The sequence below is a fragment of the Dermacentor andersoni genome, chromosome 7, assembly GCF_023375885.2.
Source record: "Dermacentor andersoni chromosome 7, qqDerAnde1_hic_scaffold, whole genome shotgun sequence".
NCBI lineage: Eukaryota > Metazoa > Arthropoda > Arachnida > Ixodida > Ixodidae > Dermacentor > Dermacentor andersoni.
In genome coordinates, this window is record NC_092820.1 from 58,223,423 (window position 1) to 58,239,457 (window position 16,035).

Here is a 16,035-nt window from a genome sequence, read left to right on the forward strand (position 1 = left end):
TGACCTAGTGTCATCCCCACCAGTGCCCGACGGCCACTATATCGCGGCTCCTATACAAGACGTCCTCCTTACACACGGGATCACAGTACCTCATACCGTTTTATCTATTACGGCCAATTGTGTCTGCCTGCCAGTGGTCAATTTTGGCTTGACGACACAAGTGCAGCCACGCGGGATGTCTCTGGCCCAGCTTTCATCATTCGCGGATCACTCAATAGCATCTATTGAGGTAGATGGCAATTCAGCCGATCCTCCTCTACCATCTCAGTCGACAACTTGTACCATCGCCGACTTGCAGAAAATGATTGCGCCCGACATGCCGTCCAAGCACGCTCGTGAGCTCTACCACGTTCTGTTTTCTACAACGATATTTTCGACTTTAACGATCGTCCTTTGGCCCAAACTACAACTGTTAAACATCGTATTATTACCGGCGATGCCCCTCCTATTCATCGCCGCCCGTATCGAGTGTCACCGGCTGAGCGTCAAGTGATTCACGCAGAAGTTCGCAAAACGCTTGCCAAGAACATCATAGAACCGTCATGTAGTCCATGGGCGTCACCTGTTGTACTGGTAAAAAAGAAGGATGGCTCATGGCGCTTTTGCGTGGATTATCGGCACCTTAGCAGGGTTACCAAAAAGGACGTGTATCCCCTACTTCGGATCGATGGCGCCCTTGACTGCCTCCATGGTGCTCGCTAGTTCTCTTCTATTGACCTCCGCTCCGGTTACTGGCAGATTGCCGTGGACGATCTCGACCGCGAGAAGACTGCTTTTGTAACTCCGGACGGTCTTTACCAATTCAAAGTGATGCCGTTCGGTCAATGTAACGCTCCGGCCACTTTTGAACGCATGATTGACTCCCTTCTTCACGGTTTCAAATGGTCCACATGCCTGTGCTACTTGGACGACGTCATAGTATTCTCCCCAACGTTCGCTACGCACCTCGAGCGCCTCTCGGCAGTCCTGGACGTTTTTCGCCGCGCCGGTCTGCAACTGAACGCATCGAAGTGCCAATTCGGCCGTCGCCAGATTACGTCCTTGGGCATGTCGTTGACGCGAACGGAGTGCAACCGGACCCAGGCAAGATCCATGCTGTTACGCACTTCCCTGTTCCGAAGTGTGTCAAGGATGTGCGCAGCTTCGTCGGCCTTTGTTCCTACTTCCGCCGTTTCGTGAAAAATTTCGCGGCCATAGCACGACCACTAACCGAGCTTTTGAAAAAAGACGCCCCTTCCCAGTGGGGCGATAACGAGGCCTCTGCATTCTTTCATCTAACCGATGTTCTCACAACGCCTCCCATTCTGGCCCATTTCGATCCTTCTGCGCCTTCCGAAGTCCGTACTGATGCCAGCGGTCACGGAATTGGCGCAGTACTGGCACAACGCCAGCGCGGCAACGACCGTGTTATCGCTTACGCCAGCAGGCTCCTCTCACCCGCTGAGTGCAACTATTCCATCACTGAGCGTGAGTGTCTGGCCCTAGTTTGGGCGGTTGCGAAGTTCCGCCCATACTTATGTGGCCGACCCTTTTCCGTTGTCACAGACCATCACGCGCTTTGCTGGTTATGCTCACTGAAAGATCCTACGGAAGACTTGGTCGCTGGGCATTGCGCCTCCAAGGATATTCATATACTGTCACCTACAAATCCGGCCGACTACACAAGGACGCTGACTGCCTGTCTCGTTACCCGGTAGACGAGCCTGACGACGCCGACAGTAGTACCGCCAACGGCATTTTCTCTGTGTCTGCCTTCGCTAACATCGCCGATGAGCAGTAGCGAGACCTACCGCTGCGAGCACTCATCGAGCGTCGGCGCTCTACACCTACCGACGCGTCCGTTCGCCGCTATGTTCTCCAGGGCGGCATTCTGTACCGAAGGAACTTCCTCCCTGACGGATCTGATCTTCTTCTTGTCGTGCCAAAACATCTATGACAGACTGTGCTCTTTGAGATGCATGACGCACCCACTGCAGGACATCTTGGGGTAACCCGCACCTACGACCGCGTCCGCCTCCGCTTCTATTGGCCTGGTCTCGCTCGCTCCGTCCGACGCTATGTTTCTGCCTGTGATACCTGCCAGCGTCGGAAAACATCTCAGGTGCTACCTGCCGGTCATCTCCAGCCGATCACTGTCCCTGTGGAACCGTTCTTTCGTGTTGGATTAGACCTCCTCGGTCCCTTTCCCACGTCATCCTCTGGGAACAAATGGGTAGCCGTCGCAACTGATTACGCCACCCGATACGCTATCACGCGGGCTCTCCCTACCAGTTGCGCCACTGACGTCGCGGACTTTCTCTTGCGTGACATTATCTTACTTCATGGCGCCCCGCGACAGCTGCTCACTGACCGTGGTCGTAACTTCCTCTCGAAAGTTATCGCCGACATTGTACGTTCCTGCTCCCCTGAACACAAGCTGACTACCTCATACCATCCCCAAACCAATGGCCTGACAGAGCGGTTAAACAGTACTCTTACCGATATGCTGTCCAAATACGTTTCCAAGAACCACCACGACTGGGATATTGCCCTTCCTTACGTCACATTGGCTTATAATTGTTCCCGGCACGACACCACCGGATTTTCTCCCTTTTATCTACTCTACGGTCGCAAACTGACCTTGCCCCTTGACACGGCACTTCCTGCTTCGATCTCAACAAGCGAGTATGCGCGCGACGCCATCGCCCTCGCCGACCATGCACGCCAGCTTGCCCGTGCTCGACTGACGGACTCGCAAACCACTCAGCAGCCTCAGTACAAGCCCGCCACCTTGACGTACAGTTTTCGCCTGGTGCGCTCGTGCTCGTGTGGTCACCCTCTCGTCACGTCGGACTTTCACAAAAGCTCCTTTCGCGATACACAGGGCCCTACCGCGTGCAGCACCAGGTGACGCCTGTGACGTACGAAATTGCCCCTGTGAGCTCAACCTCGTCATCTACTGTGGAATCTAGTGATGTCGTGCACGTCAGTAGGCTCAAGGCCTACTACACTGCTTCCGAGTCCGGCCTTTAGTAGCTCCGGGACGGCGCTTTTGCCGCTGGGGGTAGTGCTACGGAATAGCATTACCGATGACGAAGAGGCGAGCAGTAAGAAGACGACGACGACGATTGGAGGCTAGCGCGGGCTGTTGCCTCTTGGCCAAGTGCGGCGTATTACGTTGTAAATATACTTGCATATAGCTTTTCGTCTGCGTCTTCTAACGTAACAATAATATCAATCATAGCACTCGTAGTACAGCCCTCTGGGCCGTTACCTTTTTCGAAAATAGTCTTATTAGGGTTATTATAATTACACGAAGGTATTTCGGCCTCGTGAGCAGCAGTCCTTCAGATAGTTACTCGGGCTAGCTTTCCACACTAAGAATACAATAATCAAACCCCGGCCCTCAGTCCCCAGCAGCCGCGAAGCAACTGACTACGGCGGTGGTCAGGTCTGTGAAGCAGCAGTGGGTGCTAAGAATACCTGGCTCCGGAGAGGCCGCCATTGGAATCTGCTCCTGGCAACGTTTAACGTTAGAACGCTATCTAGTTAGGCGAGTCTGGCAGTGTTATTGGAGGAATTAGAGGGTAGTAAACGGGATATAATAGGGCTCAGTGAGGTTAGGAGGACAAAAGAAGCATATACAGTGCTAAAAAGCGGGCACGTACTGTGCTACCGGGGCTTAGCGGAGAGACGAGAACTAGGAGGGATTCCTGATTAATATGGATATAGCTAGTAACATACAGGAATTTTATAGCAATAACGAGAGGGTGGCAGGTCTTGTTGGGAAACTTTAAAGAGGTACAAATTGAAGGTAGTACAGGTCTACGCCCCTACATCCAGTCATGATGACCAGGAAGTCGAAAGCTTTTATGAAGACGTGGAATCAGCGATGGGTAAAGTCAAAACAAAATACACTATACTGATGGGCGACTTCAATGCCAGGGTAGGCAAGAAGCAGGCTGGAGACAAGTCAGTGGGGGAATATGGCATAGGCTTTAGGAATAGCAGGGGAGAGTTATTAGTAGAGTTCGCAGAACGGAATATTATGCGGATAATTAATACCTTTTTCCGCAAGCGGGTAAGCCGAAAGTGGACGTGGAGGAGCCCGAATGGTGAGACTAGAAATGAAATCGACTTCATACTCTGCGCGAACCCTGGCATCACAAAAGATGTGGACGTGCTCGGCAAGGTGCGCTGCAGGGACCATAGGAAGGTAAGAACTCGAATTAGCCTAGACTTGAGGAGGGAACGGAAGAAACTGGTACATAAGAAGCCAATAAATGAGTTAGCGGTAAGAGGGAAACTAGAGGAATTCCGGATCAAGCTACAGAACAGGTATTCGGCTTTAACTCAGGAAGAGGACCTTAGTGTTGAAGCAATGAACGACAATTTTATGGGCATCATTAAGGAGTGCGCACTAGAAGTCGGTGGTAACTCCGTTAGACAGGAGATCAGTAAGCTATCGCAGGAGACGAAAGATCTGATCAAGAAACGCCAGTGTATGAAAGCCTCTAACCCTACAGCTAGAATAGAACTGGCAGAACTTTCGAAGTTAATCAACAAGCGTAAGACAGCTGACATAAGGAACTATAATATGGATAGAATTGAACATGCTTTCAGGAACGGAGGAAGCCGATAGCCGATACCGGTGCCGACTGCTTGTCTCCTCTGCCGTCGCCATACTTCCTCGCTAACGATGACTGCTTCGACGACTATCTTGCCAGCATTACCGAGTTTCCTGACCTCAGCACCTTTAAATATGAACAACGTCGTGATCCTACACTCATACCCCTATTAGAGGCTGCCCGCACGTCAGGCCAGACAACGCCCTTCGCGCTGTGTGACGTCCTGCTTCACAAAAATAAATACTCATCCGAAGGCGCTTCCTTGCTCCGTTCCCGAACGCCTGCGTACTGCTATTCTTCGATCCATGCATGATGACATAAAATCGGGCCACCTTGGGTTTGCTCGCACGCTTTATCGATTACGCCAGCGCTTTTATTGGCCGAAGCTATGGAAGAGCTCAAGAAAGCACATTGCAAGTTGCCAACGTCTCCAACGTCATAAAAAGCCGGCGACGCCTCCTGCAGGCCTTTTGCAACCAGTGAACCCACCATCCTTACCATTTCAAAAGTTGCTATCGGTTTGCTCGGCCCGTTTACCAAGAGTTCAACCGGCCGTCGCTAGATTGTTCTTCGCGTCGACTACTTGACGCGCTATACTTAAACTGCGGCACTTACCTCCGCTGCCGCCGACGACGTGTCTTGCTTTCTGCTTCATTCTGTCATTCTGCGTCACGGTGCTACACGTGTTGTTATAAGGGACCGTGGACAGCAATTCACCGCCGACGTTTTCGAAGAACTGGGGTGCGATCGGAGATCGCACCCCTGGTTCTGCGCGGTGGTTCGGCGCGTTCGTTGGGTCCCCGCTGCGCGGGCGATTGGCCTACTCCGCACCGACATCGCCAGCCGCGGAGCGCGGCTACGTTTTTGGTGGCGTTAAAATCACGACACGCTCCTGTCAGTCATCTTGACACCGAGCACGTCGTCTGCTAGGCGCCGAACGTGACGGCAGTCGGGAAGTATGGAGCGATCGTCGCTCGTTACGAGATCGGCTTCGCCGCTGGAATTTTGTAGCTGCCTCTTGAAAAGTGCGCACTGTTCCCGTGGTTTTTTTTTTTTGTTCTCTCTGTGCGCGACGCCACCTAGGAACGACGAAGAGAAACTAGTAGTTATAAATATCAGTAGTCACATGCACTACTATTTGAAAACGTGTTTGAGCTTGAGAAGAAAAAAAAATACATTTTTTAGATCAAGATTTCATTCATTGGAAGACGAGAAACATTTCGTTTTGTAGTATACTGTCTGCAAGCAGACGACAAGCGAGAGCTGTAAACAACCGGGGAGTTCACCGCTTGCCGATTGGCTGCTCTCTCCGCCCCCGTTCTCAGAAATTTTGCATACTGCCTCTTTGTGATGTTGCAGCAACCGAACAGAACGCGTATCGAAGTAAGATTGCGCCTTGTCGGCGCTACTTGGCGTCCCGGTGGTAGTGAGGCTATATTGAAAGTGTTATGCAGGAGGCAGTAGATGTAATTGAGAATTATTTGGACCCGACGAAGTTAAGGTGCTCCCCCTCCAAGTCGGAGCTGTTGCTGTACAGGCCCACTAGAAGGGGAGCCAAGCCAAGGAGATGTGTCCCCGTGGACCAGCTGAGCATTTAGCTTCGTACAAGAAATGGCGATCTCATACCTAGGGTTGATAAGATGAGGGTTCTGGGGGTGATTATTGAATAGAACGGCGCCAACACGCTGACGATCCAGAAGATCATTGCCAAGACAGAAAATGCGGTACGCCTGGTGAAAAGGGTGGCCAACAGGCAGACGGGGCTCAAGGAGGATAGTCTGATTAGACTTAGGCACGCATTTGTATCGTGTCTACTTATGTCGCGGTCATGCACAAGTGGAAACCATCGGAGAAGAAGAAGCTTGACACGCAGATTAGCAAGATCATGAAGAAAGTGTTGGGAGTGCCAATGTGCACCAGCACCGACCGACTTCTCCAGCTGGGAATCCATAATACCTTGTATGAGATAGCTGAGACTCAGGAGAGAACGCAGATGGTGCGTCTCTCTACGACTAGCACGGGTCGGTAGATTCTGAGAGAGTTAGGTGTTCCTCCGGAGGAGATTTCACAGCTTCATGTCGGTATTCCCTTGAAGGTCCGTAATCGGTATCACGTCAAGCCTATTACCAGGAACATGCATCCGGAGCGAAATGTTGGTAGAAGAAAGGCCAGGGGAGCTTGCTTGCTGAGACTCATTCGTGATGAGAATCAGAAGGTTGGCTTCGTCGATGCTTCTTTTAACGAGGAGAGAAAGGTGTTTACCACAGTTGTCGTGGACAATGAGGGCAGTGTCCTTAACGCTGCTACCATTCGGACTGATGGGCCACAGGTCGCGGAGCAAGCGGCTATTGCGCTCTCCCTGGTTCACAAGCGCAGGCCTTTTGTATATAGCGATTCAAAGTCGGCTGTTAGGGCCTCTGAGAAATGCTCGGTGGCTAAGGTTGCTTTTATAATTATGCAGACATGTGAGATCTCTCAACACTACTTATGTTGGTTCCCTGCTCACCTTACGATAATCGAGGGAGCCCCTCCGAATCTCAATGAGTCCGCTCATGAGGCAGCGCGAGATCTTACCCTCCGCTCTGCCCTGCGCAACGGCGTGGCGGTACTCCCCGAGAACAGAGACTCCCCTTCCACATACAATGAAATCACGAAATATTACCTTCTTAATCGCAGGGTTTACAGTTTTCCTCATCCTAAACTAAACAGGGCTCAGGAACTTACATTACGCTTACTACCGACTGGTACTTATCCTTGCCCACGGAGGCTGAACATGTTTTATCCGGAGACGTATACAGAGCCTTATTGCGAAGATTGTGGTGCTTTAGCAACGCTCGAACACATGCTCTCGTCTTCCGAAAGAATTGAAGACTCGGCGATCAAGGATGCGTCCAGGTGGGAAGCTGCACTTCGCAGCCCGGACCTGGATGAACAATTCTGTGCTGGCCAGCAGGCTCACGAAGTGGCCGTGAGGCCTGGCCTTCCGGTCCCGACGTCGGAGCGGCCCGCTTAGGGGTTAATTATCACTACTTGCAGGACCAAATAAAGTTTTCCTTCCTTCCTTGCGGCGCTACTTATCGCCATTCAACGCCGTACCAGCCACAAACAAATGGCCTCACCGAACGCAGGAATCGTACGCTTACCTACCTGTCACTGCACGCCTCAGCTGATCACAGTAATTTGGATGCCGTGCTGCTTTTTGCCACGTGCGCATACAATACAGCCCAGCAGGAAGTAACCGGGCATGCGCCTTTCTATCTGTTATACGCTGGCAGTCCCCTAACATTATTGGACTCAATTTCACCATAGACGCTGAACGAAGACACATCCATTCCGAAGACTTTGTGTCGTGCCGAAGAAGCGCGTCGGCTAGCTTGCTTAAGAACGCTCTCTTCGCGAATTTCAACCAAGGCACGCTATGACGCCCGGCATATACATGTCACCTTCGCTCTTGGTGATCACGTTTTACTGTGGACAGCTCTACGGAAGAAAGGGTTGTATCGCAAGTTCATTTCAACCTACAGCGGTCCATTCGTGATACTCGGCTGACTAAGTGACGTCACCTACGTCATCGCGGAGCTGACCGCCAATTATCGCCGGTCGCAGAAGACTCAAGTGGTTCATGTGGCGCGCCCGAGGCACTACCATCATAGGGTTCCCGAATGAAGAGCTATCAATTATGGGGTTCCCTAACTAGCTCGACCAGCTTCGTCTGCACCGGAGGAAGATGTTACGCTCTGCGGCGGAGCCGAAGAAGAGGAGATGGAAGAACTGCGCGCGGTCTAGCAAATGCCCAACTGCCTGCGATCAATCTGTTCCTACGCCCCCTTGATCATCTTATAAATAAATCCATCTCATCCATAACAATATCACGGTGTATTCGAGCTATCAGAGCTAAACGCTTGTGTTGATATCCGGTTAACCAAAGGCAAATGTCGTCCGCGTATATCGACATATGGACATGCCTGCAATGTTTTTGCACTTCAGCGGGAAGCATTACTTTTAGTTCAAAATTACCTTCAAGGTGTTGGGTTGACTCTCTCGGTGGAAAAATCTGGCTTCATCATGTTTCCAGGTAGAGGAAGAAGGTATGCGCGGCTGAAGATAGACCTTGATCAATCTTGCCTTCGACAATTGAAACACAAGCGCTTTTTGGGTGTCATTATTGACTACCGTCTACAGTGGCGACGAGCTGTGGACTCGGTTGTGACATCGATATCTTCGCGTATCAATGTGATCCGTAGAGTTGCAAGTGAGCAATGGGGAAATCACCCTTCCTCAATGATCAGGTTGCACGATGCACTAGTGACGAGTCGGATAATGTATCAGCTCCCTTTAATTTCCCCCTCGATATCACAGCTGGAACGACTTGAGGTTCTGCACAGAAAGGGCCTGAGAAGGGCTCTTGGTGTTCCGCAGACTGCTCCTAACAAAGCAGTACTTTGTGAATCTCTATCGAGACCTCTTAGCCTAGTCGCTTCACAAAGGTTATTGATGCAAATTGGCCGCCTCAAACAGACGGCAGCCGGCCGAGCCCTTCTACAGCGCCTTCGAAAGAGATCTGAGTCCCGAGCGTACTTGGCACTAAATACTCTTGGTTACCTGGGTCTTGACGCTGGAGGTCGAACTAAGAGGTTGAAACCACCTTGGTCATTCGCGAGCCTCGATTGTTCGTTGACAATTTCTCACGTACGCGCTAAGCGGAATTCTCCTCTGGCGGCAACGCGTTCGCTGGTACTGGAACATCTTGAATCTGAATATGCACGTCATCTTCAAATCTTTACTGATGGCTCTGTGGACAAGGTCAAAGGATCTAGTGCAGCTGCTTTTCACATTCCCTCTTTGACGTATGATTGGTCTGTTCGCTTCACTGCAGTCGTGTCCTCCACAACGGCCGAAAGCGTTGCCATTGAGGCAGCTCTAAAGAAACTGCGGTTTTGTACGCCTCAACCTGTTGTTATTCTTACAGATTCAAAATCTGCCCTTCAAAGGTTAGAGCACGGGTTCCCTACTGCTGCCTTATGTCTTAGCTCCCTACGCTCGGTGCACAATCTCCATATCAAAGGCTTCTCCATACGTTTCCAATGGGTGCCCTCGCACACAGGTATCATAGGCAACGAGATGGCGGACAGCCTCGCCCATAGAGCGCTGTCTGGGAATCCATTGAGAAGAGTGCCTCAAGACGACAACAGACTCTTCAGAGAAGCAGTGTTGTGCCACCTCAGTTCTTTGTGGAGCTCACCTCACAAGCCATGTGTGATCAAGGGCCTCAAAAGAAACCAAGCCACCTTACTGCTCCGCATTCGCACGGGCTCTGCTCGAACCCCTGCGTGGATGTATAAGACTGGCCTGGCGTTATCACCATTATGTTCAACGTGTGGTGTGTGCGGTGACATAGAACATTACCTAATGTGCTGTACTGTGTATAACGCGGAAAGGAGGGTGTTATTCGGGTCCCTCAAGAAGACAGGAGTTCCTCACAGCTCTTTTCAAGACATTGTTTTCCCGCGCGGGAACCGGTTGTGTAGGAAGGAGGTCTCTCGCCTTCTTTTAAATTACCTACAGGACACAGATTTGGCCTCCGCATGGTGAACTGAGGAGTGACCATTTGTATTTTGTGAGGTCTGTGTCTGATTATGTGATTTACTTATTTTAAGTGTCGCTACAGTGGAGCAATTGCCGGCAGCAACTGCAAGGCTAATCCCACCAGTAGCCTACAACAACTCAACTCAACTCAACTCACGGTGTATTCGCGCGTATCATTCCTCTGTCTACGATGCATTGGAAACTGCCGCACATGCACGTGTGCGTCCAAGTGCCACGGTATGTTACAAATGAACTAATCATCTTAAAAGCTAGTTCACGTTACATCGCATCGAGTTACAGTGCCCTCAAAATTAGAATATCAGGCTTTCGTGCTCGGACATGAAAGTTCCATCCCACCGCTCCCAAATATGATGCTACTCTATCTATACTACGTATATACTATTTCGACGCTCTACCTTTTCTGCCGTCCTTTTGCCTCTGTGCCTCTTTTCATTTTCAATACGCGCTGGAACATGACTTTCTTTACTTTTCCAAAGACGCGAAGCGATGCGAGACAGGAACCTACCTACGGCAAAGCACCTAGAATGAGTAAAAGAATGCTTCGCAAAAATATGTTTCTTCAAACTTCTCACTCCCAAGCTGCGCGTGAGGACGCGACAAGAAGCTAAACGATTCTTTATTTCCATTGACACAAGCTGCACAATATGAAAATTACTGCGGAGTTTCCAATTGATCGCAGCGCCTTCATCTACAGCTTCCTATGCAAAGTCCTCAATTGTGTTACGCATAGTGAGAAGAAATTTGCGCATGGTGAACGAAATTCCTCTCCAAAATCGTTGGGCTGGGGTGGCTCTTACACCACGTGAAACCTCGGCAACGGGCCAAGCATATGAAGACACCGCCAAATCCTCATGTGTGCTGCCCCCACGCTTGCAATGGACGCTCGATATCGACTGTGGCTCGGTAACTATCAATGGATAGGGCAAAGCGTTTAGGGGTGCCGGGATATTGACAGGTCAGCTCACAGACTAAGAGTGTCGATTACGAACAATAAATTTTACAGGCATCCTTATTCATAAACAAGGTCTCCAATCTTTTATTTAAAATGTGCTGTATGGTAACTCATCTGGTCATACAATCAGTGCCGTCCATGACAACTAACCAATGCACCTGTGAGCTAGAGCATAACGAGGACATTTGCACAGAACCTCAAGGCAATGCAAAGTGCCATGTAATGAAAAACAACTGATGTAATGATGGAAATAGGAAGGTAGTCAATGGTGTTAGTTGATATTTCAAGTAAATATCAGAAGAAACCGCGTTGTAGGGCCGGTCATCCATGCCGCGAATTGCATACACTGTATTATTTCGGAGTATGAGAACTGGTGTCATGTGGTCCGGTGCAGCAGATAATTAGATGGTGCGACGAGTTTAAGTAACTGGAGCGCTCACGATTGTGTGACCTCACAGTACACAATCCAATGGAAAAATGCTAGGAGTGTCCCTCGACGTACAGTGTGCGTCCCCCTTGTGTTGAGCGCCGGAACGGCGGCCGCAGGAGCGTTCCGGATGCAGCCAGCGACGTCTAGCGGTAGCTGCTGGGCTCGAGATAAGGAGTGTCGGGGCACGCAGAGGCTCACGAATAAAATCTAGGGACCGGCCACCATTGTTAGACATCGCTGGCTGGCTGTCGAGCGCCCCGGCGGCCGCCGTTCGCGCGCTCTCCGCAACAGTGGCTCGCACTGTACATACGACATATTGCAACATTGTAGCGACGGTGACGGACGCCGCCGAAATTTAACTCCTTATTGAGCGAACTTGTGCTCAACAAGAGAAGTAACATTCAAACGCAACGATAGCGGCGAGCAAAGTTGGCAATCATCGGAAATGTAATTAGCCAGTCTAGCGCGTCGGCTTTTAAACATGACTTGTCGAAAATTCCAGCGTAATCGCTGATGCCCGGGTCCTGCCGGAAAGTACTACACAATTCAGGTCGCGCATACTATCAGATAACACAAGGTTAGGGGACAACAGACAACGGATAAAACTATCAATAACATTAAAGGAACTCCCAGTATATATGAAGGTGTGCCCAGAACCGGGCCATTACGTTTAAAATTTGTTAACCGGTGAAAAGTGGTCAATGGAGAACGGTAATGATGCATACGTATCAAGAGTGTTCCTCGTCATGCATACAATATATAATCGTCATATGATGTTCATAAACATACTAATAATAAAGAATATCTAAACAGGCAGTGACTCAATCATTACTGAAGCACTCCTATCAGTCCTAATACCGACGTTCACTCGCTTTGGCAAGCATTATATGTTTGGGTATCAGTTCATTATGGTTAATGTTCAACGCGGTATCAGCGGTATACGACTGCGTATATGAGAATGACAGTGCATAGCTGAGAAGTACGAGAATGAGCTGTACGTATTCAAGCATTGTAGTAAATAACCAATGTCAACGAGACGCAAGTCACCAAAAAGGCCTGAAATTGCAATCGGATAAACTATTCGGGAAAGCTAGCTCGAAATTAGAAAAGCAATATTTACCTTCCTTATATTCCAAGTTTTTCTTCTCTTTAAGAAAAATTGACCCTCCAAAACTATTGAAGAGGTAGCCAAAAGAACGGCTGCAAGAAGCTTCTTTGTCATCGTGGTTTTGCCGTAAGAGCCTGCAAGGGCAATAGGCTAGACATAGAACTTCACTACCATTTATTTCGGGCACAAGTTTCTCATTGCTACGAATGACTGCAAACACCTGTTGGTATCCGACTATAGTGCGATATTTTTTAGAGGCATGCTACTTAAAAAACATACGTCGCTATCGCTTGCATTGTACATTGTTATTCGCCTTGCCTTGTTATGTTATTCGCTATTTGCAGAATGTCGCGATTGCCAGAACATGTGATAACAAGCTGAAATTCTAAAAAATGCTGCAATACATAGGCACATTTAAAAAGAGAAGCCAACGTGCATGAACTGCACTTATTCTCACCCAGTGTAGATACCGCTAGGATGCCGAAAATTTTCAAATGTCAGTACGTTCTCTATCCGAAAATTTCAACAACACTTACTCCAGGGCTAAATTGATAGCATTCTAGAATTCGCATCTTATTTTCGACGCTAAAGTATGAATATGACCGACGAGCCGGAAGACGTAGACGACGCTGGAAAAGAAGCAGCGATCGAACCTCATCCTCCACCTGTGCGTCTTCTCGTACACAATGTGTATGTCCCAACTAAACCAGCTTCAACTTGTACTTTCGTACGAAGAACCTCGACTTAGATTGACAGTAGCTTGTGCCGTTCGGCGATTTTTGCTACTCACATACAAGGCAGTCGGCCAGTGATGATGATTCACCCCAAGAAACGTTATTTCCGTTAATCCATGCAAAGCTATGATGTGCCGAGCAGGTTCATACTTTACATTTGAGCTCTAAAATGGACCGGTCCTCCCCATTCACTCGCAAAGCTTCCCTTCAAGCGCGGCATGGCTCAATCGAAAGCGAGAGATCTGTTTCAGCAGTTCAACTTAATATCTAACAACCCCACGGCCACGTTGCACAAACGCACAAATAGCGCACAAGTTGGCCGCTTACAACTGCCAAAGATCTGCCGTCGGACTCATCGTGTGCACCACAGTCACTATGAATAAGTCTCGCCTGGGTGGCCTACATATACTTCAGTTGCGTATTCAACTCAAGCATCCATAAACTTCAAAATATACCCCATTTACTTTGAATTAACGTTTGCTCTACAGGGGCGCAGTGACCGCACACTGAACGTGAAAAACATTTAAGCGTTTCTGCTGCATATACTTGCACTCTTGCAAGAATATTATCACGCTTCTGAAAATTCTATATCTAAGCTACCTATATAAGATCTTGCACGTTCTCCAAAATATGCTAGACTAATATACTGCATTTCCTCATAAGGGAGCAGCGCTAACTGCAAACACAAAGTGAGAGAGTATCAAATGACTACACGTCACCCTTTATATAAGCGTGGCGTGTCGTCTTAAGTTAAACCAGGGTCTAAACTCCAATGGTCTACTCATACTAGTACACATAATGACAGCCTTGTACAGAATAAAAAAACATCTGGGAACTCAACTGCTGTTTCCCCATGTCTACTAGCGCCCAAGCGCACTGTGAAGTGAAAAAAAAAGTACTGGCTAAAACGAACGATCCAACCGCGGGTTGTATTAGCTGCACTTCCCTAACATTAGCCTTACAACAATTAATAAATAGCAACAATTACCATTACATTCCTTGGTTGCTCGTCGCACTTGTGCAAAAGTAGCGTTTCACCCAATAGGTACCATAGTGTACACTTGCACAAACCACGTGTCTATAAAGAATAACTCGTGCATTTTCACTTTGAGGGCTGTGTCATTTTCAGCCACATGTATCAGATTACTGGAAAAAAATATTTTGTGCTAGCGAGCTCTGCAAAGACTCCACATCACACATATCTACTCTACACTGCACATGTGCACAGTACGGCTGCTCGCAACTAAGTAGACAGCACAGGTAGCAGGAGCAGCGGGCAGCTTTACTGCATCGCGGTTGGTGGTTAAAACTCCATCATCCCTGCTCACCATGACTTGGACCAATAAACATAGTTACTTTCTTAAACATAAAACACGAGCATCCCAGCCAACTACGTCGCCCTGCTGCCCCCATTCTCCATTATGTTTTCTTTTGTTGGGATAACGTGGCAAAATCCCTCGACGCGTAAGGGGAACCCACATACTCATGTGATAGTTCTCTTAGGCAAAGCTTCTTTTCGCATCTTTTTTCGACTTTCCCGCTGCTGCTGGACGCTCTCTTGCCCAACAGTTCTTGCTAGATGCGTGGGTCATTGTGAAAGTAATGTCATCGTCACATCGTCGTCATCGTTGTCGTACAGTTGCCCTCCCTGTGAGCTGCTGGCAGTAGTATTAGAAGATTGGTGGTACCTGACATGTTGAAAACACGGTATGTAGTGCGGATCGAGGCGTCCAGTGGCCACAGGTGATGCACGTAAGCGGGCACGTGAGCTCCAACACCAACACACGCTGTCGTTGTCATGGCGTCGTCGTCAATTTATCGCCTTCATGCCATTGTCGTCATATGGTGGCCTGAGATGTGTATGGAGGAGAAGGAGGAGGAGGAGGAAACAACTTTTTCAGGTCCTGTACACAGTATTGCCACCTCCCTGGCAACGCCCATGTCGGGACCGGGAGATAAAGCCACCCAGCCCTATCGCGAGCGTACTGGGCAGCCAATACTTGAGGGATATGATCGCGGAATTTAATCCTTCCTGAAAACAATTTCCAGGTTCCAGGAAATGCCAGGGCCGAGTGAGCCACACTCCCAGAGCATATGTTCAAGCGTGCATATCTCTTTTTTGGATGCTTTGCATATAATATTCATCTCAGTAATGTTATATCCTGTATTCATCTCACAAGACTGTTTTTCTATTTGCCTAAGTGCAACTGCTTGTGCTGTGTTTAGTCTATACTTAGGGGGTGCAAACTGTCTCCATCCCATGTATCAATGTTTTTTTTAAATTCCATTGCATGTCATGAGCGTATCTCTCTTTAAGTTATGAACTGGCCTCCAAGTGAGAGAGAAGTCTTGCTAACGTTGCGCGCTTTCTATGCCAGATGGCGCGGAAGTGCACGAACCATTAGAATGTCTGGATATCACGCTTCTCCGTACAGAGTGGTGACACGTCAGCTTGCGACGCCATATCGTGTCGGAACACGTAATGGTGTGCTATGACGGACGGCGAGAATTTGGGTTCCTCGCTCCCTGACAGTGAATAACTTTACATTTTCGCAGTTTGAACGCTTGTGTGAATTGCAATATTTAATCTCACTTGG

At 49.0% G+C, this 16,035-nt stretch overlaps 1 long non-coding RNA gene across 2 annotated transcripts in view; it reads right to left on the minus strand.

The window, feature by feature from the left end:
* LOC126534955 (uncharacterized) overlaps positions 1–15,266 on the minus strand; it is a 30,682-nt gene extending 15,416 nt beyond the window's left edge. The window contains exon 1 of one of the 2 annotated variants that reach the window (XR_011895405.1): positions 15,127–15,266. This is a non-coding gene — a long non-coding RNA (uncharacterized lncRNA). Of the gene's footprint in view, positions 1–12,716; positions 12,866–15,126 lie in introns of those variants that run through there. The other variant, XR_007600427.3, reaches the window with a different exon arrangement.
* Positions 15,267–16,035: the final 769 nt, after the last annotated feature.